The 25,379-nt window shown below is 46.2% G+C and overlaps 1 protein-coding gene across 1 annotated transcript in view; it reads left to right on the forward strand.

The window, feature by feature from the left end:
- FTSH12 (FTSH protease 12) overlaps window positions 1-25,379 on the forward strand; it is a 208,898-nt gene that overhangs the window by 18,823 nt on the left and 164,696 nt on the right. The gene's annotated exons all lie outside the window — the stretch shown is intronic.

The raw sequence follows: 25,379 nt of genomic DNA on the forward strand, positions 1-25,379 counted from the left end.
GTGTCAAAGCCATGCTGCCAAGGTTTGAAGAATGCCCGAGCACCTCTCATGTCTAAGGGACTCATGGCTAGGACCTTGGCTGCGCTCTGGGCTGTCTCGAACTCGATCTGGTAGTGACCACGGCCCAGTAGCTGAACGTCCAGGATCTTGCCCACATCTATAAGAAGGCGGGCCTGGAGAAGATCCCGGATCTCCCCTCTGCTGGGGCGAGTGCCGACTATACGGCAGATGGTGGAATGTGCCTGGAGGCGTTCCACCTCTGCGACGAGGCTCGCTTCCTCTTCTGGCGAAAGAGAAGCCTGATGGGGGTATCCTCAAGGGCGGGCGAGGGGGCTGCGGGAGAGTCCCTTTGAGGTGGGGCGGGAGGAGCCTCCATCAGTGTCTGAAGCTAAGTCGAAGGCGGAGCGAAAGCGGAAAGTCCTGCAAGAGCCGAGCTGCACACAAAGGACGGAGGGGGAAGGCGAAAGGCAAAAAGAAGGAGACCCTAGGGGGCGAAAAAATCAAAAAAAAAAGGGGGGGGAGGCAAGGTGGCGAAGACAAAAAAAAAAGCCCCTAGGGGGAGGCGGAAACAACACGAAACAGGGGGCGGGGGAAAGATAAGGTGACGGCAGCGAAAGGGGGGGTGGGCGTTGCAGCGCAGGGTCGCGTAGCCAAGCGGGGGAGAAGGGGCCAGACGCGAGAGCAGGGGGGGCAGATGCAATGGCGGGAGAGAGGGGGAGAGCGTGCAGACAGCGCGAGCAGGGGGGGCGTGAGCTTTCCGAAAGTACCCCTTTTCATTCAGCCAACAACATCTTGGTATTCTCCAAGTCCCCTCTAACCAATCTGCACTCTGTGCTCCATAACCCTAGCTCTAATAGTTTTTTTCTGGTTACCTCTGCTGGAGAATCTCTGAGAATGTCCATGGCATATTCATGCACATGACAAGAGTAGTCAATGTATCCCATGTAGCGTCCTCCTCAACACGATCCTTCCACTTGATCTTGTATTCCGTGATAAGCGTATTACGCAATCTTCTTTCACGAAATCCAAGAATCTTTTCAGGTTCGTGTGGAACAAATGTCATGTCCTCGACATCTATGATTTCTTGAGGAGTAACTAATTGGTCTATTCCACCCAGTACTTCCTTAAGTTTATTGACATGAAATACAAGATGAACTTTCACATGAGAAGGCAAATCTAATTCATATGCAACTGAACCAATCCGTCGTGTGATACGAAATGGTCCACAATATCTAGGGGATAATTTCGGAGATCGACGTGTCTGTAAAGTCTCGGAATCTTTCGGAACTCGCAAATACACCATCGTTCCTTCAGAGAACTGTCTGGGTGAACGATGTCTATTAGAATAAAATTTGTCTCGGTCTTGAGCACTTCTAATAGATTCCTTCGCAACTTGTAACATTTCTTGCATATCTTGCAAAAAATTACGTGCTGCATCATGCTGAAGTCCTGAGAATCCCACTGTAACAGTTGATCTAGGTTGAAAACCATACATAAGCATGAAAGGAATAAAACGCGTACTCGTATGCTTAGTACTGTTATATGCAAATTCTAACATAGGAAGATAATCCTCCCATGAACTTTGCCTTTTGGATACATATGCTCGAAGCATATCCTCCAAAATCTGATTCACTCTTTCAGTCTGGCCATCAGATTGAGGATGATCTGAGGAACTCAAATTCAAAGTTGTTTCCAACTTCTTAAAAACAAGTTTCAAAAAATCACTCGTAAACTTAGAGTCCCTATCACTGACTATGTCCTGCGGTAACCCGTATAGTCTAAACAATTGCTCGATAAACTGCCTTGCTAATTGCGTAGCTGTAATGGTCTTCCGGGTCGGTAAAAATCTAGGCATTTTTGTCAAGCGATCTACCACAACCCAAATAGAATCGTGGCCTTGATGTGTTCTTGGCAATTCGGTAATAAAATCCATGGAAATACTTTTTCATTTATTACCTAGGATTTGCAAAGGATGCAACAACCCAGCCTGTCTAAAGCTTTCAGCTTTATTTGCTTGACAAACTTGACACTTGAGAACATAATCTTCTACATACCCTTTCATCTTTGGTCAATAAAAAGTGTGTTTCACTAATGATAGTGTCATGTATATCCCAGGGTGTCTAGCAGAAGGGGCGTCGTGACACTCCTTAAGAATCTTGGACCTAATGTCCGGGATCTGTGGTACACAAATTTTGTCATTACGGCATAGTAAACCATTTCGAATCATCCACTGACCTCCTGCAGCCTGAATGGTAGGCTGCTCGGTCATCGAGTCTTGGTGAATCAATGAGCTTCCATCCTGGATCTTCTGCCAAAATGAACCAAAATAACTATCAGTCCTGCAAAGTCCTCTCAATGACTGAATTAAGTCAGTAGAAATCTCGGTGAACGACAAAGTATTCATCTCTCTAATTCGACTAAGCGCATCTGCAACACTATTCATGGACCCTTTTCTATAATGAATATCAAAATCAAAATCTTGCATTAATTCAGCCCATCGAGCTTTCCTTTCTCTCAAATCGTTCGCATCACACACATACTTGATTGACTGATGATTAGTCAATACCACAAACTTGGAGCCATATAAATAATGTCTTCAAACCTTGAGAGCGTGAATCACAGCATAAAGCTCCTTCTCAAGGGTTGGCCAACGAGTTTGAGTGTTGTCTAGCTTTTTACTTTCAAAAGCAACAGGTCTACCATCTTGAAATAGAACAGCCCCGATGGCATAGTCACTGGCATTAGTTTCAAGAACATAAGGCCGACTAGGATCAGGTAATGCTAAGATAGATGCTTCCTTGACTTTATCTTTCAAAAGTCTGAAGGCCATATCTAGATCGTTGACATCCATAGAAGGTATGAGAAATGAAGAAAGTGGAATCAATACACAATGGAAACCAATATATAAGGAAGAATCCATTATATTACCAAAATCAACTGTATTTACAAGAGGTCTCTGAGAGGGATGTATACAATCACCTAAGATACTATATTGGGTGTTCCTATGTTCAAAAGAAAAAATATGACTAGACCAATCTATATGGACTTTAAGAGTCTTAAACCACTCAATCCCTAATAACAAGTCTACATGTTCTATTTGCATCATATAGCATTCCAGAGTATCTTTGTAGTCCTGAATCCGGATCGGTAGCATCTCCACCTTTCGATCCCATACTTGCTGACCCGCAGGTAGGCGTACCTCTGTTAGAAGTCATCTCGTGTCTATATATATACATTAGGGCCTCTGTTGTGGTGTGCCCGCCCTCTGTAGGTGTCTTATCATTTTTCCTAACTCCTCGTATTTTTTCCCAGTTTTTTCCTATTTTTCTATGGCTTGGGAGGCAGCCCTGAGGCAAATGCTCAGCTGACCGACTGATGATGCTACTGGTCATGGAGTCCTCCAGGCCCTGTCGGCTGCCCTACAGAAGGCCGATTGCTGTTGGGGGGCCATATAAAATGGCCCCCAGTCCCCTTGTCACCATTGTATCATTTCCAGGATTCTTTTGTGTATATAGAGCAGAGTTACACGCCTCTACCTCTCTATCTCTTGTGCTGTTATTTTTTGCATTGTGTTTTGCTCGTGTTCCCAGATCTGGTCATCATCTCCGCTACGTATTCTGACAACCTCATAGGTATGATCGTTGGGTGTTGTGTCAAGACCCAATTTCTGCACAAGTTTGTAGTTTACAAAATTGTGTGAGCTGCCAGGGTCTAGAAGAATGTGGATGGCCATTCACTTCTCCATAAACTCGGAGAAGATCATGCAAGCCAAAAACTTTAGAGTTGAACAGACAATCAGAACATGTACTAGGGCGAGAAAGTACAGTAACTGACATACTTGTCAAAGACAAATGGTTAGTTGTCTTTGGCTTGGGTCTTGCGTTGGTCTTTGCACCCTTCTGCTTCGGGCACTCGTTATGCATGTGTCCTTTTTCTTCGCAAATGAAGCAACGTCCCTCCTTCTTGAGCTTCAAAGGTTTAAGGAGATGTTTCTTCTTCGCTGGTGTCGAAGTTGAATTATTCGAAGGTTGGTCCGAAGACTTTCCTTCAGTCGTGCTAGCCATTGGTGCGGAGAACTTCCTTTTGTGCTTGTTCCCCTGCTCGATAACAGGTTTAGACTTGGAAGAGACCATTGTATCATCATAGATACGAGCGGAATGAATGGCTTCATCTAAAATTTTGCATTTGTTGTTTTTAACCTGTAAACGGCATGAGTCGGGTAAACCGGCTATGAAGAACCCCAAAAGAGTTGTGGGATCCATCTTCGTAGCTTTCATCTGCAAGTCCCTAAATTTCTGGAGGTAGACCTCATAAGTGAGGTTTTGTGAGGTCATGGTCAAAGTAGTAAACTGGGCAACAACATCATAGTCATCCTCCTTCTTGAGAAATTCTTTCTTGAAGACGTCTTCGAACTGTGCCCAAGTCGTTGGTTTAGGGTTGAGTTCCTTCCACCAAAGCAAAGCTTTGCTTGAGAGGAAACCCGCTGCTAATTGGATCTTTTTCCCATCGTCATATGGATGGAACTGAAAATGGACTTGTCACTTATGTAGCCAAGTGTCCATTATCTCCTTGGTACGCTGCTTTTGCTCGCCCCCAAACTGTTCCGGAGTAATATTGGGGCCCAAAGCAGATGCCAAGGTATCCATACCCGAAAGAGTAGATAGGGTAGTGGTCAACAAAGAGATGGAGTTCTGTAAAGCTTGCATCTGCGCGGCGATTTGTGCTTGACGTTCCGAGGAAGAAACTTCGAGAGCAACTTTAAATTCTTGGAAATATGATTTTGACACATAATCGTCGAAAAGATCGGCATCGGTGTCTTCCGTAGCCGGCATGTCTTCACGTTCGATAAGGGGCTCCAACTCGGATTCTTGGGTCGACATCTTGAAGAGGGCAAGGTGAGAGAAAATATTTATCTTGCACAAGCAGAGTGCTAGAGAGCTCGAGAGATGTGTGGCAAGAAGCCCGCTTAAGGGGAATATATAGGCTTCCCCAAAAGCTAACTTTAGCTTTTGCTTTTGTGTTTTTTTTTGGAGACAAAACAATAAAATAAAAAATATATATATTATGTTTTCTTAAAAAAAACACTTATAAAGCAATACTTGGATTTTTAAACCCTTTTTTTAACCAAAGTGTGGGTTTTTTTTAAATAATTAAAAAAAACATGCTAGATGGCTTTTAGAAAAGCCACATAGAAAGCTTGTAAAAGCCACATGTTTATTTGTTTTTTAATTTAAAAAAAAAACAGCTCTTCGATTTGAATTTTTTAAAACCCCCCACTGCAGGTTCTAAAAACGAAGAGCAACGTGTATTAAAAAAAAAACGAGAGCTAAAAAAAAAACGAAAAGCGGCTGGTCGCCACCTGTCGGCTGGTTGCCACCTGTCGGCTACAAGGCCCGTCACCTACCACGCTTCCTCTGAAAACGGCGCTGTCTGGAGTAGCTTTTCGTGCTCGCCTGCGTGCGCAAAGCTGCTTGCCTGCATGCGCATATCCGCCTCTGTGTGAATGATTCCAAGGCTACCTTCTTCCCTCGTAAGGGCTGCGCAGCCAAACAGTAGCCGACCAGCATCCCAATCGTTAACAGCGGTCCCCCCCCCTCTCTCTCTCTCTCTCTCTCTCTCTCTCTCTCTCTCTCTTTCTTACAGATTCGCACAGCCGATAGACTATACACCTCTTTCACTTGTTCAAAAAAACACAGCCCTTCTTCTAGCTTAACAAGACAACCCTTTCTATGACCACTACTTTTAAGTCCTAATGATGGAAACACAACATGATAAATTTTGAAAAACAGCAGTATCTAGAGAAAAAACAGCAAGCTTCTCGAATTCATACCTTTCTTCGACCTCTTTTTCTCTACCTACCGACTTGCTCGTCCACGAGGCATGCTCTGATACCACTGTCAAATCCCCATAGGATCTCCTTGTAGAACGCTCCTGGTACAAGACTGGAAACCTGCAAACAAACGAAACAAACATGACAGGGGTGCCTGTTCACATGACACTTTCTCCTACCCCTATCCATATACCATCCTACAATCCTCCCCAAGTCAATGTTTCCAGCAACCAGCTATCATACATGGTCTTTCTACACTCAGTTATTGCTGGAAGGAGCCGGTGTGTGGATGGCTATCTCCACACCTCACTTGGTGGCCCTGCTTTGAGAAGTCATGTCCTTTGACAAGAAACCTTCTTTGAAGAAATAAGGCTGTAAAAAAAACAGCAAATAGCCTCCTCTCAAGCTGTGCACAGCAACAGGAGAGGAAGAAGAAAGGGAGGAAGGGTGGGAAAAGAGAAATAGAGAAAGCAAATCTCTCAGGAACCGTGTCCTCAGCACCTAGAAGAGAGCTTCAGCCTCCAACAGCAAAAACGCAGCAGTTGAGCAGTACAGATGCAGAAAAACGCAGTACAATGATGAAGCCTCTGCTCCAATCAGAAAAACGCAGGAGTTTCTTACATGTAGATCATGTCAGAATATGCAGCGGAGATGATGAAAAAATCTGAGAACACAAGAGCAAGTGCACTGCAGAAAAACAGAGCAATGGAGAAGGAGGAGAGAGAGGCGTGTAACTCTGCTCTATATACACTAGAAAATCCCGAAAATATGATACAACAAGTGGGGGGCCATAGGGCCATTTTATATGGTCCCATATGTGCAGTCGGCTTGCTGTAGAGACAGCCGACAGCAGCAGAAAGTCCACGACCAGCATATGTCACCAGTCGGCCAGCTTCTCAGAGTCGGCCCTCACACGTGTGGAGTAGAGAGAAGCAGGATCAATAGGACAACCTCCCACAACAGAAAAAATAGGGAAAAATATGGAGAGGGGGGAAAAATGAGAAAACACCTAATCCGGGCGGGCACACACACCCACAATAGAGGCCCTGGTGTATATGTATAGACAGGAGATGACTTCTAACACTCCCTCTCAGCTCCTGGATGTGGAACCAACCCCAGGGAGCTCGGAGCATAGCCTGAGGTAGAGACTTCGTGAAGAGGTCCGCCGCATTGTCCTCCGTCGTACAATAAAGTAGGCAAGATGTCACCAGCCAAGATCTTCACGTACAAAGTGATATTGTGTCTCTACATGCTTGGTTCGGGCATGGAAGACCGGGTCCTGAGCAATAGCTATACAGCTCTGGTTATCGCACTGGATGACTGTGGGCTCCTTATGTGGAAACCCAATCTTGCCAAGCAACCTCCGCAGCCACACAACCTCGCAAGCAGCCTGGTACTCTGCCTCTATTGATGATAAGGCAATAGTTGGCTGCCTCTTACTGCTCCAAGAAACTGCTCCTGAGCCGAGGGGGTAACCGTAACCTGAAGTAGATCTCCTCGTGTCTGGATCTCCTCCCCAATCTGAGTCACTCCAACCTTGGAGTCAGACTCCATCCATCAATCCCCCTCCTGTGTAGAAGAGTCCAAGATCCGTCGTACTCTGCAGATACCGCAAGATCCGCAATCCTACGTCCCAATGAGACTTCAACGGCGTTTGCATGAATAAGCTCAAGAGCCCCACGGAAAAGCTCAAGTCCAATGTGGTGTTCAGCAACCAGATCAATGAACCAACTAGCTTCCGATACAGAGAGGCATCAACTGGCTCACAAGGATCATTCATTGTCAACTTTGTGTTTGGGTCCATCTGCGATGTAATAGGCTTGAAGTTCTCCATCCCAAAGGCCTCAAGCAACTCATGAACATACCGTTACTGAGAGACAAAAAACCCCCTCTGGGTTTGCCAGTTCTCCAATCCCAAGAAGAAGTGGAGTAAGCCTAAGTCGGTCATCTCAAACTCCTTTGACAAGGCAACCTTTGTCACTCCAATGTGCTCCACATGACCGCCGGTGAGAATGAGATCATCCACAGAAAGGATGATCAACGTAACCATGCCGCGTTCTCAAAAGAGATATAGGTTGGGATCTGCAACCGATCTCTGAAATCCAGTCTGGAGAAAGAAGGAATCAATCCTCTGATTCCAAGCCTTGGGAGCCTGTTTAAGACCATACAAGGCCTTCCTTAACGTGTAAACCATCCCTTCTGATCCTTGAACCACAAAGCTTGGAGGCTGCTCAACATACACCTCCTCCTGCAGGTCACCATTAAGGAAGGCAAATTTAACATCCATCTGATACACAGGCCACCTTTGAGAAGAAGCAAGGGCAAGAACGGTCCGAATCGTGGTCATCCTTGCTGTTGGTGCAAAGGTATCCTCATAGTCGATGCCTGGCCGTTGAGCATAATCCTTAGCCACGAGTCTGGCTTTGTGTTTGTCCACCGACCCATCTGACACATATTTGGTCTTAAAGACCCATTTGACACCAATGACTGACTGTTTTGACGGCCTCGGAACCAACTACCAAGTGTTGTTCTTCTCGTTGGCATCCAGTTCCACCTACATGGCTTTCCTCCAAGTATCCTATGCAAGGGCTTCCTTGACGGAAGTGGGCTCTTTGTCCCGTATGATACGAGACATCAAAGCATAGTTTACTGTAAAAGCTCCGCTGAATGACTTTTGTTACGGACTCTGTGCGATCTTCGAGGTCCGTCATATGTGGTCCATTCGGAGGGAAGCTCCGTGACACGTGACTCCCGAAGGGTGTCTACTAACCACTTGGGTACTCGAACAGAACGCGGAGCCTCCTGCTGCTTTGGGGCTCAACTCCAGCTGCGGGTCATCATCAGAATCCTCTGGGTCTCCAAGAAGTGGTGGCTCATCAACAGTGGAAACCGGAACATGCTCATTAAAGACCACATCCCTGCTGACAACAATCTCATTCCTCTCTGGATCAAATAATCTGTATCCCTTGGAAAGAGAGTTATACCCACAAATATAAGCTTATGGGACTTGGAGTCGAGCTTCCCCCTCTGCTTCTTCAGAATGTGTACATACACATCGCTCCCAAACATTTGGAAGTGGGAGACATCAGGTTTCCTGCCAAAGTATTCCTGAAAGGGAGTCATTTTAGGTACTGAAGTCGTCGGAGAACAGTTGAGGATATGGACAGCCGTAGCCACAGCCTCTCCCCAAAGTGGACGAGAAAGATCACGATGCTCTAGCATCGTCCTCGCCATCTCCACCACAGTCCTATTTTTACGTTCTACCACTCCATTCTCTGATGGCAAACCTGTTTTGGCCAGTTCCCTCTTGATGCCATGATCTTCACAAAATCTGATGAAAGCATTTGAAGAGAATTCACCTACTTTGTCAGCCCTGAGAGTCTTTACCTGCAATCCAGACTCTTTCTCCACCATCACATGCCACTCCTTGAACCGAGCAAAGGCTTGGTCCTTCCTGAGAAAGGAAATAGAGCCATGTGAATATGGAACAATCATCAACAAGCAGCATTTAAAATATAGAGATCCTCCCAAGGACGGTGTCTGCATAGGTTCACCCAAGTCAGTGTGAACCAACTCCAATGGTTTTGAAGCCCGCCTGGAAGCCTACTTCGGAAAGGATTCCCTGTACTGCTTACCACGTATGCAAGAACTGCAACGTCCTTGCCTGCTGCCAACATCTGGCAAGCCAACCACCATTTGGTCCCAGAAAGCTCGCCTGTAGATACCATTCTCCACGTCGCCTTCCCAAACAACGTGGCCAGTCTCGCGGTCCCTTAGCGCAACCGAATGCTTCTCAAATTCCACCCGGAAGCCAGTCTTGCAAACCTCATGCACTGACAATAGATGAAAACCAAGTGCTGGGATGTAAAGAACACGAGAGGAATGCTTACTCCCCTTGCCGTCGAGAATGATCTCCATCCCGCCCTCACTGTGTATTGGAATTGTGGAATTGTCGCCAATGAAAATGCGACCTGATTGTCGTTTCAGATCCAAAAAGAAGTCACGGGAAGGAGTCATGTGCCTGGAAGCACCGTTGTCAAGAATCCACTCCCGAGTATCCTTTGCGGTGAAGCCAACTATCTCCTCGCTCGAAGATGACGATGCATCTGATTCCATCATCTCTAAGTGCACAAAGGTTGGAGTATTTGCAGCTGAAGCTGAAGAATCAGCACTCTTCCTAGTCCGCTTAGGACACTTCCTCCAATAGTGGCCTTTTTCGCCACAATCATTGCAGGACCTCTCGGCCTTCAGTTTCTCTCAGTCTGTGTTAGGCTTCTTCTCAGAAGACTTCTCTGAAGAAGCCATCCCTTTGCCCTTCTTGTTGTTATTACGGCCTTTCGACTGTTGGCCAATTAAGGCCTCCGAACCTCCGCCTTGTGGAGGGTTCGTAAATCTTTCCTCTTGGTCCAAGACCATAGGCACAAGCTCCTCCCATGTGATGGTGCTCAGCCTGCCACTGGTAATCAATGAAGAGTAGAAAGCTGAGTATTGAGAAGGCAAATGCGACAGCAACGAGATGGCCATATCCTCTGATGATATCTCCTTCCCAGCCTGAAGAACTTCGTGCTGCAAAGCCTGTAGCTTGTTAATGTGCTCCTGCATCGTCGATGACTTTGCAGGATTCATAACCCGTGTAAGTACTTCCAAGGAAATCCTCTTCATGGGCGATACCCTGTTATAAAGAGAAGCCAAATGCTGCCATATACCTCTGGGCAGCATCATATGCTTGATATAATTGATTACCTCCGGTGTGCAGTTGAGGAAGATGAAAGAACGGACCTTGGCATTGACACAATCCCACAGCTGTGCCTGTGCCTCGTGTTCTTTCCGAATCGAGGGTAACTCCCCTTCCTCTACCTCCGGTCGTGGAACCCCAACAACAAGGAAATCAGCAAAGTCATAAGACTCCAGAATAGATTCCATCATTACTTTCCAGATGCCATAGTTATTCCCGTCCAACTGAGTTCCACTGGGAACGTGGGGAGTGTTAGGATATTCACATGCTTCTCAGCCATCTCAAGTAAATCTGCCATTGCGGGGCTGTAACTGAAAAGGGTGCGTGGGTGGGAAAAAAGAAGAACTTAAACCTGCAAGTGGCTGTCCAGCAAATCAGTCCGCCTTCCTCTTGCTTCTCCTCTTCCCGAACAGTCCAAAACAGTCCACCAATCAGCAACAAAACAGCCCCCCTCTTGCTCACTCAATTCCCAAGATCTATCAAGAGCCTAGAGCTCTGATACCATGTCAGAATATGCAGCGGAGATGATGACAAAATCTGAGAACACAAGAGCAAGTGCACTGCAGAAAAACACAGCAATGGAGAAGGAGAGAGAGAGGCATTTAACTCTGCTCTATATACACAAGAAAATCCCGAAAATATGATACAACAAGTGGGGGGCCATGGGCCCATATGTGCAGTCGGCCTGCTGTAGAGACAGCCGACAGCAACAGAAAGTCCACGACCAGCATATGTCACCAGTCGGCCAGCTGCTTAGGGTCGGCCCTCACACGTGTGGAGTCGGCCAGCAGAAGAGAGAAGCAGGGCCAATAGGACTGTTACGACCCTGTGTTTTTCCCTCTGGACAACAAGGAGGTGGGCACGAGCACAGGCACGGGATGCACAGTGTGGACAGGCATCAGTTGAATGTGAAAAGGAAACACATAAGTGTGGCCAGTCCAAGTGTGAAAGGGGACAAAAGGGAATTTTATTGTTTATAAGGTTTTTAAACCTTTGATGCTTAAATTTTTTTTTTTTGAAAAGCATGCATTTCTTTTAAACTTGGCTTTTGGCGTTTTTGAGAAAAAGCGCATCTTTTTTTTTTTATAAAAGGGAAGGTGGCGGAGATTCGAAAAAGGCAGGGTGGTGGTCGCCGTATGGATCTTCAGGGGTGGCGCTGTTGCACACATGGCTACAGGCGGCGGGTGGTGCTGCTGCGCAAGAGCCAAGCAGCTGTCGTTGCTGCTGCCGCCACCAAGAGTTGCTGCTACTGCCAAAAGCTGCCGCCGCCGCCGCCGCCGCCACCGAGTGTTGCTGCTGATGCTGTTGCCGCTGTTGCTGCTGCCGCCACAGGGTGATGTTGCTGTTGCTGCCACTGTTTGCTGCTAATGCTGGACGCTGTCAGGTGGGCTGTGAACAGCTCTGGGCGCTAGATGGATTGCTGCCAGCACATGGATATCAAGAGTGCTATATGCACGGGCTGCCAACATCCAGCGACCAGATAGGTGGGCAGCCAGGCAAGCGATCAGTTAGGTGGACAGCCAGTTGGGCAGTCAGATGGACGCTAGGTGTGGGAAAACGGTGCAGAGGATGGGCACACAGCAGTGAATTTGGCCAGGTACTGGTGGTCGTGGAGGAAGTTACTTGCATGTGACAGCCACGTGGTTGGGTTTTCTTGCATCATGGAGTAGACCGTATCGCTGAGGCATCTCCACAGCCAGACTGGACAAGCTTAGACCAGCATGATGGAAGCGGGTCTATGGGTTTTTGGCATCGTGATTGGATGGTGCATATGTGGGTTTATTTGCCATGGAAGCATGACATTGGTCTTTCGAGAAGAAACAAGACTTTGGTATCGAGGAAACAGGCCTATGGTTATGGGATACAGGTCTATGGTTTATCAGATACAGGTCTTTGGTTTCGTGTGGAAAGCATGTCTTTGGATTCATGTGAACAGGTTATAGTTTTCTCGAGGTTACATGCAGGTTGTGACTGTAGGAAGGACATATGGTTTGGTACAGCCCTACTGTCGTTTGGGAAAGGGTTGTGGGTTCCATGGTTGAGATGGAGAAGACCTTTTCAAGCAGGGAGGTGTTGTACAGGTGTGCCTTCTCTATGGAATGCTTTGGTGTAATAGCGAGAGTTCTTATTTGGAAAGTCCTGGGTGAAAAGCTAAAAGGGATCCTATTGGTAAAGGATTCGACAAGTTGTACTTTGTACTCATATTTGATCAAGTAAACAAATACCGCAAGGGCCGCCACTGTGTTTTGGGGCCAATCGGTGTCCTTGTACTATTTGCAGGAGCATTGTGGCTCCCTTGTTTGTTTTCCTTTTCCAGGTTATCATGGGTGATGAAGTGTTTTGTGTGCGAGTGTTTGTTCCACCGCCTGTCAGATTTCTGAAGGCCGGTTTCAAGGACAGCCTCCCACAACAGAAAAATAAGGGGAAAAATATGGAGAGTGGGGAAAAATGAGAAAACACCTAATCCGGGCGGGCATACCCACAACAGAGGCCCTGGTGTATATGTATAGACAGGAGATGACTTCTAACAGATCAGCGTTTGGCTCTGATACCATGAAAGAAAGAGCATCACAGGTTGTAGGCCCAAAGCATGAATTGTAGAAGGCTGGAAACAATTGATTATTGCTGAAAATGAGCACGAGGGAAGCCTGTAGGTGCTTACAAGCATAAGAGACTGTTCCTACAGCCAATGACCTCCAACAGATATGCAAGAATGAGATGAAAAATGAGGGGAAGGGTGAGAACCCTTATATATCCCTCCAGAGAGCTGGTCGGCCAGCTGTAGCAGGTGATAGCTATCTAGTAGCATAAAATGCCTAAGAAATGGTAGAAAAATCCCAAATAATATCTGCTAAATATGCCAATGTAGGGTCTCATAAAATGACCAGTACAAGCATGACAAAAGGTGATGTAGACCCTCTGGAGCTAATATATTCCAACATCATCTACGCATAATTCCGTTGCATGTTACAATGATGGGGTTATCAGTATTGGGTCGGAGGGAAGCTAGCCTGCACACACACACAACCTCAAGCACATAGAAACGTGAGTGCTGGAAAAGATGTACTCAATAATGATATGAAATAAAAGTACAAGTGAGTACTAAAAGGCCTAGGGCAAAGTGCCCAACACACATAAGTGTGTTTACACGGGAAAAGAACCTATGTCCAGTCACAGGGAAAAAGTGCCCGTGAGTAAGCTGGGTTCACACCTGAACTAGCCGGGAGTGGACATGACCAACAAACCCCCCTCAAGTGAATGGTGTGAACGGGTAGCAGCAAGGTGATAAAGCTGTGAATGCTGCCTGCACTATGCTCCACAGTAAGAGTGAACTGCAGTGCCAATGGAAAAAGCAAGCACTATATGACGGGGAAAAGGACAATCCCTAATGTCATAGTGCTAATGCTAGAGTACAGTAGTACATAAATGCATCACCAGAAATGCATGGCAAAGATCATGTGGACATCAACTACATCAAATCAAGAGGCATCGCATAATACCCCCCTGAAGGCAAGTACCAAATGCCAAGCTGAACTACTACATGTAATCCACATCAATGCTCTGTAACTGCACCAGTGATAAGCATAAGAAGAGGTAGTAGATATACGCATGTGTAAAGGCAACAGGATCCAGAAGTCATACCTGTGAGACATGCAGTGTAAGCTGCAGAAGTGATACTCATCAATGGAGGATCCGATGAGGAAAAAAAATCAGCAATGGTAGGGCTGATATAAGTTAAAATTCAGCAATGGGAAAAGCTGAAAATGGGGAGAGAAAGTGGGGGCTCGAGGCGGGCATCAGCCAATGCTATGAGAAGATAGGTAAACTCTCAGCGATGTCATGATCAGTGGCATGTATGGCAAGTGTAAAGATGCATAATCCCACAATTACATGTGACATGTCAAAACCATGAGAGCAAGCCAACACTGGCCAAGTGTGTAAAAGGCACTCCCAGTGAACATCACATGTGAGGAAGTGACAATGTCAACACTATAGAAACAATCCCGCTGCAAGGGAAAACAACATAAAAGGCATCTCCAGTAGACGTCACATAAGAGAAAGCTTCTAGCATAGACCAGCATAAGGGTCAACAAGCATAAGTGACCATGAGGCATCACCAACTGCATGTGGGCAAGTAGAATCCCCCCCTGAAATGCATCTGCTAGACAATGCATACGATGGAGTACAGACTATAAAGCATAGTCATCAAAAGCAATGGCATCAGAAGACATCTCTGCAGGCAATGAAGATGCAAGTGTCAAGGCTGATACGTGTGTAGCCGAATTGGCCCGATCTGCACCTGTGGAAGAAGATGCCAGCTTCTTCTTTTTTTCACTCTCAATACGCTTCCTGCATTCCTCTATGGTGTGCCCTGTTTTCCTGCAATAGTTACAACGCTTTTTCTTTTCAGGCTTGTCCTCTGTCTTGGGAGGATTCGATGGGCTAGGTTTATGCCGAGATCTATTCCCACGAAAAGGAGCAGCCATTGCTGACTCAGCAGACATCATGTTGTTCTTGTTGGAACGAGATTGCTCTTCACTGAGCAAGAGTGTCACAAGGTTGTCAAAAGTGACCGCATTAGGTGCATTGCCAGCCAACAACCGCAAAGTGGTGCCAAATGTCTGATAAGAGTCAGGCAAGTTGCGCAAAACTATCTGAACAAGATAGCTATGTGTCAAAACCTCATCAATGTTAATGAGCTGCTCTCATAGGTCCTTCACATGCGTAAGGTACTGATCGATAGAGTCACCTTCAAGCATGCGGTCAGTCTCAAGCTTGCCCCGAAGGTAAGCTACACGAGCCTCATTGCGACCTGAATACAATGCCGCCAAGGTATCCCAAGCACCCTTTGCTGTGGTGCAAGAACAAATGTGCGGAATGATATGCCTGCGGCACGAGAGAGCAATCAATGCATGGGCCTGAGCATCCCTAGCATCCCAAGTACGCTGTTGCTGAGTAGGAGGAAGACGAGGTGGACATGTAGGAGGATGAGCGGAAATCACTTCACCTTCCGCTGGAGCAGGTGCAAGAGGACGCTCCTCAGTGCCATCCACATACAGGCATACATTTTTGGCGACCAAAACATGACGCATCATATAAGCCCACATAGGGTAGTTGTCCCCATTGAGCTTATCCTCTTGAGATAGCATTCCAAAGAGGTCATTATTACTGTTGGCCATGATAGGACAGCAAATTTGTCACAAGTCACCACGAGTATGCAATGTCCAGCAAAACCGTAAGAATGCGGGAGATAAATAGGAGGATAACCAATGGATTGAAAGGGAACTCCTTCACCACGAGAAATACATATGCATGTCCCGAATCTGCAAGTGTATTGCACGATGATGCAAATCTGTCAAAGTGTCCACAATGACATACATATACTGCAACAAACCACAAATGTATACATGTGCCGTGAAAAACACAATCAGCTGACACCTATAAGAGCTGCAAGTGCTCAAATCCTGGCAGATCAAATGTAAATTGGTCGAATGCTCCAAAAATGGGCTCAATGTAGAAAAGCCCTAATTTTTAGGCAACCAATTAGACCAAATCTGAACTGGATCTGCACCTGTAAATCCGCTAATGTGTTTGTCACCTGTACCAAGTGCTGCAGTGTCGGGAAATGCCCCAATGCCAACCAAATGTGCCTGTAATACCCAAAAATTGGGGGAAATGCCCCAATGCCAACCAAATGTGCCTGTAATACCCAAAAATTTGGGAGAAATACTCCAATGCCAACCAATGTGCCTGTAATACCCAAAAATTTGGGGGAAATGCTCCAATGCCAACCAAATGTGCCTGTAATATCCAAAAATTTGGAGAAAATGCTCCAATGCCAACCAAATGTGTCTGTAATACCCAAAAATTTGGGGGAAATGCTCCAATGCCAACCAAATGTGCTTGCAATACAATACCCAAAATTGCTTGCAAATAGTGCCAATTTCCGCAAAATAGTGCCAATTTTTGCAAAATCGAGTCAATTTTTGTAAAATCCTCAAATTTCTAGTGCAATTATGCACCAAATCTGCTGAAATCAATGCCAATGTGTGCCAATGTTGCAATTGCAAGCTCAATGGTGAAAAGCCCCAAATTTCAACAAGCAATTTGTGCAATTTCAAGTCCAAAATTTGCAATTTTGAGCTCAATGTTGAAAAGCCCCAAAAATTGCAAAAATATCCCAAATTGTGAGCAGCTTCAATCGTGCAGGCACAGAAGCACAATCGACGGGTACAACAGTACAGGAAAGTACAGGGACAGAGCAAGTCGGCGGCGCAGTACGGGTAGCACACGGGTGAAGCAAGTGGGCGCAGTATGGGTAGTACAGGGGGCGACGGCAAGGCGTCGTACGCTGGCGCAGGCGGCGCACAGATCTGAGAGGCGACGAGCTCAGATCTGTCGGCGGCGAGGGTAGATCTGTCGGCGGCGGCGGAGGCACAGGCGGCGAGGAGCGCATAGATATGAGGCGCAAGGGGCGACGGCGGCGGATCTCAGAGGCGGCGTCAGAAGTCGTACGATGCAGGGCCAGATCTGAGCGGCGAACGGCAGCGGTGCACAGGAGCGGACGGCGCGGGCAGAGGCGGTGCCAGATACAGTCGGGCGATGGCGGCAGCGTGGTGCAGGTGAGGGCGGTGGCAGGGCCGTACAATACGGCGTATAGATAGAGCGGCGGCGGCGTGCAGAAGCGGTTGAGGGCGGTTGAAGGCAAAACCCTAACCCTAACCCTAATGCAGCAAAACCCTAGTCCCGTGATGTGTGCAATAGGCTCAAGCTCTGACGGGCAGCAGGGGGAAAACCCTAATGCTAACCCTAGCCAAGCTCTGATACCAATGTTGGGTAGCAGGGAAGCTAGCCTGCATACACACACACACACACACACACACACACACACACAACCTCAAGCATAGAGAAACATGAGTGTGCTGGAAAAGATGTACTCAATAATGATATGAAATGAAAGTACAAGTGAGTACTAAAAGGCCTAGGGCAAAGTGCCCAACACACATAAGTGTGTTCACACGGGAAAAAACCTGTGTCCAGTCACAGGGAAAAAGTGCCCGTGAGTAAGCTGGGTTCACACCTGAACTAGTCGGGAGTGGACATGACCAACAATAAGGTAGTATCTGTCTTTTGCATTTGGGTCTCATCACCTTCGCTGTGAAGGGGGGATTGTTGGGATAAGTCGGAGCGTGTATGTGTGTAAACCATGTGTGAACAGCCCCATAAAAGGTTGTTAGTGTGTGCGTTTGTAGTTGTGTTTGAACCACCTCTTAGGGAGTGGAAAGGCATGCATTAAATAAGGTCAAATGGTTTATTGGGAAAGGCCTATGTAACTAAAGGCTTGTACTTCATTTTATATCAATCAATCAAATTAGCTTTGAATTGTGCAACTTTCTCTCTCCCTTTCTCTCGCTACTCTCTCTCTCTTCCTCCGAGATGGGAAGCGGCCTCCGTAGATGCTTAGCTGCTGTCGCCAAGAAAGGCTTGAGCATCACGCTCCTCCCAATCTGCGATCAACTGTGGGTCAATTACTTCTTCTTCATCATAGCACCTTCGTCATCTTGAATGATAAGTTTCCTTCTCAACCTGGATGTGAGACTCTTCTCTAGCCCTCATGTTTTCAACTCCTTGCTTTCGACAATTTTCCACAGCTTGCGGGCAATAAACTGACCCCGGATCTTTACTTTCCACGATGGATAGTTGGATCAATCCAACAGAGGATGGCCATTTCACGAGCGAGAGGGAACGAGCGAGAGCACATTCCGAGGCGAGGGGCAATTATTTGTAATGAACATGAAGAAACCTGTAGTATTGTTTTCGTGAATATTTCGTCGTTGGATCGTCTAACCACAACCATAATTTTTATAGGAAAAAAAAGCTCGACCGCAACAAGAAACCTTATCGTGGGATCAAATAAATGTGACCCTCGCCAAGTCATGGCCTGATTGAAGGTTGCCCAAAGGCCAGCCGTCATGCACTTGCAAGGGGAGGGTCTAGAGTGCATACTCTAGCTTTTTCTCCGAGAATTCAACACTTGCGTAGTGTCTTACATGCTTTGGAGAAACAATGGATTATTACTCAAAAAGGTTGAACAAGGAAATTGTCTACAATGTACATGCCTTGAGGTACGTGATTCAAGGTGAAGTGTATTGGTGGGATTGATGTAGATCATACTAAAGTTGTGGCCAAGATGCCATGAGTCTAAGATACATTGGACATGGCATACATTGGGCTTCTTATGTGCGGGACCAGCGCGGGCCGCTTCCAGCCCCCTTTTTTTATAGATTACAATGGACCACTCTGTCCTACACATAAGAAGGCCAATGTATGCCATGTCCAATGTCCATCGTGGCCATGCTAATATGAGCACCTAGAGCCGGGGTCGGAGCTGCGAGCCCATTGTCTCACACACTGACCGGCCCTTCAAGGCCAGTATCGTGTTTGCACACGAGGACTCCACATGCATCCTCTTCAAAGTGGTGGCCGCCTTTGCCTTCCGGAGCATCAATCTCACCAAAATCGAGAGTCGCCCGCACCGCAAGCGCCCACTCAGGGTGGTGGCCATGGACGACGTCGACAACAATGTGGATGGGAGTAGTAGTATGAATGTGGCCAAGTACTTTGAGTATCTCTTCTACATTGACTTCGAGGCATCCATGGCTGACACACGTGCTCAAATTGCATGGCCGAGATCCAAGAGTTTGTCACGTTCCTCAGAGTTCTAGTTTCTTCATGTAATTAAGCACTAAGGAAAGTTTAAAAATTATCGTAGGCTGTAATTTAACACTTTTATTAATAACCACCTCCAATGACAAGTCTTTCAATTGGCTTTTGCCACTCCACATGCTCATAAGGCCCACCTATGATATGTAATGATTCAAGTTTTCTTGTAACTTCTTATGGGTCTTTTATTAACTTTAGCAAACAATTGGGCATTTTGAAGTTGCACCTCATTGACCATATCTTGTAAATTATTGCATTCTCTTTCCTTCTCTTTAATGAGTGTAAGAACTTCATGTGCTCTTGTACAAGTTTTTTAATTCTTGTGTCACTTTTATGTAGTAGAATTTGAAAATGCACACAGATCTTTACAACTAATAAAGAAACCTTCTAATTTACCTCAATAATCCATTATGGTCCTCACAACAGTCAATCTAAAAAAAATGACAAGGTTAATAAGTGGTATTTAGTGAATCCTTTTCACCTAGGACCAATATTCTTCCTACATGAAACTTTATGCTACTACATTGCTACATATTATGCTATGCTTACTTCTATAATTTTGCACATAAGACCATACTTTGGATATAGTTGAAAGTGTTTGCCATGCTTACTTCTAGCCTTTTGCACATAGGACCATACTTTAGATATTGTTAAAAGTGTATGTCTTTTTTATTTGCATGAAAAATGTCATGGGTAAAATTATAACAAAATCAACACTCCATGTAGATAAGAAAGCGTGTAATCATCTCTATTCAACATATAATAAAAGAAAAAAAATCTTTAGCCATAAGAAAATAGTACACATACTAAACAACATACCTCTTAAGTGAATAAACTAACAAACACAAGAAAATAGTGCACGTACTAGACAACATACCTCTTAAGTGAATAAACTAACAAACACAAGTCTATAATTGTTTGACTAATATATATCCTTCATTCTTTAAAAAAACATCTTCCTTTCATTTTTGAGATGTTAAATAATCACTAGTTGATATACATAGATCATTCCCAATAGAAAGATCAATGAAGGGATTAATGGTTTGTGAGATTGGAAAATGACACTCTAAAAAGATCATACAACCTGTATCCCTTGGAAAGAGAGTTATACCCCACAAATACCAGCTTGCGGGACTTGGAGTCAAGCTTCCCCCTCTGCTTCTTCGGAATATGTACATACGCGTCACTCCCAAAGACACGGAAGTGCGAGACATCGGGTTTCCTGCCTAAATATGCCTCAAATGGAGTCATATGGGGTACAGAAGTCGTCGGAGAGCGGTTAATGGTATGGACAGCTGTTGCCCACAGCCTCACCCCAAAGTGGACGAGGAAGATCACGATGCTCCAGCATGGTCCTCGCCATCTCCACCACAGTCCTGTTCTTACGTTCAACAACTCCATTCTCCGAAGGCGATCCAGTATTGGCCAATTCCATCTTGATGCCATGATCTGCACAAAACCGGAAAAATACAGTCGAGGAGAATTCACCTCCTTTGTCAGCCCTGAGAGTCTTGACCTGAAATCCAGACTCTTTCTCCACCATCACGTGCCAATCCTTGAACCGAGCAAAAGCTTGGTCCTTCTGAGAAAGAAAGTAGACCCACGTGAATCTGGTACAATCATCAACAAGCAGCATGAAGTAGAGAGATCCTCCCAAGGATGGTATCTGCTGTGGTCCACACAAGTCAGTGTGAATCAACTCCAATGGTTTCGAAGCCCGCCTGGAAGCCTGCTTCGGAAAGGATTCCCTGTGCTGGTTACCACGTATGCAAGAACTGCAGCGACCTTGCCTATTTTCAACATCTGGCAAGCCAACCACCATCTGGTCCCGGAAGGCGCGCCGCAAAGCATCCACATTTAAGTGGCCAAAACGAAAGTGCCACAAATCTCCGACCTGAGAGCCTGTCAATGAGGAGAGTGCAGAGAGCTTGTAGATGCCATTCTCCACACCGCCTTCCCAAACAACTTTGCCTGTCTCACGGTCCCTTAGAGCAACCGAATGCTCCTCAAATTCCACCCGAAAGCCAGTCTTGCATACCTCATGCACTGACAGAAGATGAAAACCTAGAGCAGAGACATAAAGAACACGGGAAGCATGCTTGCCCCCCTTGCCGTCGGGAATAATCTCCATCCGGCCCTCACTATGAATCGGAATAGTGGAGTTATCGCCAATGAAGATACGACCTGACTGCCGTTTCAGATCCAGAAAGAAGTCACGGGATGGAGTCATGTGTCTGGAAGCACCACTGTCGAGAATCCATTCCCGGGTATCCTTCGCGGTGAAACCAACTGCCTCCTCGCTCGAAGATGATGAAGCATCGGAGTCCACCATCTCCAAGTGCACAAATGCCGGAGTCTTCGCAGCTGAGGCTGAGGAATCAGCACTCTTCCTTGTCCGCTTAGGGCACTTCCTCCAGTAGTGGCCTTTCTCGCCACAATCATTACACGATCTTTCGGCCTTCAGCTTCTCTCGTTCTGGATCAGGCTTCTTCTTAGAAGACTTCTCCGGTGAAGCCTTCCCTTTGCCCTTGTTGGTATTACGGCCTTTCGACCGTTGGCCAGTTAAGGCCTCCGAACCTCCGCCGTGAGGAGGGTTCGTGAAACGTTCCTCCTGGTCCAAGACCATTGGCACAAGCTCCTCCCAAGTAATGGTGCTGAGCCTGCCACTCGTGATCAACGAGGAATAGAAAGCGGAATACTGGCCAGGCAAGTGCGAAAGTAACGTGATGGCCATATCTTCGGATGATATCTCTTTCCCAGCTTGAAGGACTTCCTGCTGAAGGGCCTGCAGCTTGTTAATGTGTTCCCGCATCGTCGAAGACTTTGCAGGGTTCATAACCCGCATCTGCACTTCCAAGGATATCCGCTTCATGGGTGACACCCTGTTGTACAAAGAAGCCAAGTGCTCCCATATGCCTCTCGCCAGCGTCATGTGCTTCACATGGTTGATCACCTGTGGTGTGCAATTGCGGAATATAAACGACCGGACCCTGGTGTTGACACGGTCCCACATGTGTGCCTGTGCCTCTCGGTCCTTCCTTGTCGATAATAACTCCCCTTCCTCAGCTTCCGGCCGTGGCACCCCTATGATAATAAAATCAGCAAGGTCATATGACTCCAGAAGTGACTCCATCATGACCTTCCAGATGTCGTAATTGGACCCGTCCAACTGACGATCCAGTGGGAACGTGGGGAGAGTCGGAATCTTCATGTGCTTCTCAGCCATCTCTAGTAAATCTGCCATCTCGGAGAGTAACCTGAAAGGGTGGGTGGGTGGGAAAAATCTGAAAATCTTAAAATATGCAAGTGGCTGTCCAGCCCCGTTGCCCGCCTTCCTCTTGCACCTTCTCTTCCCGTTCAGCCCGAAACAGTCCACCGATCAGCAACCTGTTGCTCCCCCTCTTGCTTAGAAAAACGCCCAAGATCTCCTAGAGCCTAGGGCTCTGATACCATGTCAGAATATGCAGCGGAAATGATAACCAAACTTGGGTAGACAAGAGCAAGTAGACTGCAGAAAATAATCAGCACAAGAAACACAGAGAGATAGGTGTGTAAACTCTTCTCTATACACAAGATCTCGAAAAACTGAATGAGGAACTGGTGGGGGCTGAGGGGCAATATATACAACTCCGTGAGGGCAGTCGGTCAGCTACAGATAGTGCCCGCCGCGACTGAGAAAAACCCCACGACTGATAAAATAGCAGTCGGCCAGCAGCCTGATGCCCACGACTGGTGCAAGAGCAGTCGACCAGTAGCCCAGATGCCCACGCCTGAAGAAAGTCCAGTCGGCCAGCATTGGGGTGCTCCTGGCATCACCTGGTAGCCCTCCCACCACTAGGAAAAAATGGGAAAAATAGGGAAAAAATACGGGGAGTGTGGAAAAATGATATACGGGCGGGCACACCCACAACAGAGGCCCTGGTGTATACAAATAGACAGGAGATGACTTCTAACAAACTCTGCTATGGCAGCAAAAACGCGACTCCAACGAGGTAGCAACAACAACAAAACAAGAAAGAGGTCATGCGAATTGCAATGGGATTGCACATGCATAGCTCCACGAGCATTTGTTGGAGCACGAGATGAATGGGAATCGATTCTTCCTGTTAAAGAGCAGCAACAAACACCAAGACAACTCATAGACAAAGCTCTGATACCATGTTAGTAAAACACACAGCTATGGGAGAGAAGAGAAGAGAGAGAAACACTTGATTGCATGAACACACACGCTTGCACAAGAGAGAGAGATAGAGCACAAGGGAACTTATAAATAATGTTGCATGAGAGTCCTTTATATAGGCATTAGACCTAGCCTCAAAGTGAGTGCACTAAAGTGTAATCACACTAACCTTGCACTTACTTAAGAGACTACTCTTATAACACTATATGTATGCACTCCGATGTCCCGTCTAGGAGGCTCACAAGTGGAGATGCAACGTAAACCCTACATTCAACTAGAAAAGTAGCAACAACATTCGTGAGCCCAAAAGGTAACATGAGAAACTCGTAATGGCCATACCGCGTACAAAATCATGTCTAGAAGACATCTTCCTCAGCTATGCGTATCTAGTGATAATGAGTATGAAGATCAATCTTTGTAAAATAGGCGGCACCCTACAACCTATCTATCAAATCATCGGCTCCAGGTGTCGAAGTCACGCAATAGCAGCACGCACACCACCCTAGGGCACTGAGCAACATCGGTGGCTAGGCTCCCATCTCCTAGCCGTTGCTCCCTCCCAAAATCCCGGCCGGAGGAGATATCTATGACAAGGTGCTACCACACCCTATATATGGCTCTTCGACTTCCCATGCTCTTGCATATGGGATAATCCACCACAACTTCTAGTCATGCGATAACCGGAGAGTAGCTACGAGAATTGTCACCTCCAACACTAGGAAGGGGATAACTACAAATCATCGGCTCTAGGAAGGGGATACCTACATCCAACTTCCGTCCTTAAGCTTCAAAAGCACAAGAGCTCCCAAGGGAGATATACTTTTGCAAATTTGTTCCATCCCAAGATATTCTGACAATTGTGGGGCGATCTCATATTCTTCGAGGTGGCTCATCTTATAAGGTGCAATACTGACGAGTTGAGACCCTGGAGTCAAATCAATCCTATTATCTATCGACTGATTGGGCGGAAGAGCATGAGCCAATTTAGTAGGGAAAACACGAGGAAAATTTGCCTTGATGTTTTATGAAGCCTTTGTCTTCCAAGTATCTACCTTAACCATATTTAGTTCACAACTAATGCTCGATGAAAGGAAATGAAGAACACACTGAAACACCTCATGCGTAGAATTTTTACTTATATTATGAAGTTCTGTTGAATTTACAAGAGTAGTGGCGGGTGGGGCATCAAAATCACTCTTAAGACAAATTGAAGCATCATCCATAATAAAGAACAAAGTGTGACCCTTCCAATCCACATGGACATCATGGCTGTAAAACCATACTTTTCCTAGAATAACATCGATCCTATCTAGATTCATAAACAAAAAAATCTAGGGACTCTCCATAATCCTCGATAATTATCAATCACTGAGACTCGTCGGTCCCAGATTTGTCCATGTCCCACTCCTAGTTCACACGGTACACATGATCACTTGGCTGCGTGTGAACTCCCAACTTGTGCACAAGTTTTACGTTAATGAAGTTATGAGTATTGCCATGGTCAAAAAGGACCTTAAGAATCGCGCACGGGGCCCAGGGGGGGGTGTCGGTGTGCTTAATCAAGTTTACTACGTAAGTGTTTTGAGATCACGCGTCCCATTCCAACTGCAACCCCTTGGGTGAGTCTGATATGAGGACTATGTCATTTGCATATAAGAGAATGGGTATCATTGTCTGTGCTAGCCACGAGCCCGTGCCACCCAATCGGTCAATGTACCTACTCACCTGATCGGCTGAATTGTACCTGCTGTGCTGAACTGTACGTGCAGCATACCTTGCTGATGTCATCTAAAAAAAAACCCGTACAATTCCTATTGGTGGTGGTGCTGAGATTGCACCTACTGTTTAGTGGTAAATGTACTGGATATTCTCTGATTTGGCCTGCGTGGAGAGTTTGTACCTGCAAGTGT

Source organism: Cibotium barometz, chromosome 8 (genome assembly GCF_041138505.1).
Source record: "Cibotium barometz isolate CiBa-2024 chromosome 8, ASM4113850v1, whole genome shotgun sequence".
NCBI classification, from domain to species: Eukaryota; Viridiplantae; Streptophyta; class Polypodiopsida; order Cyatheales; family Cibotiaceae; genus Cibotium; species Cibotium barometz.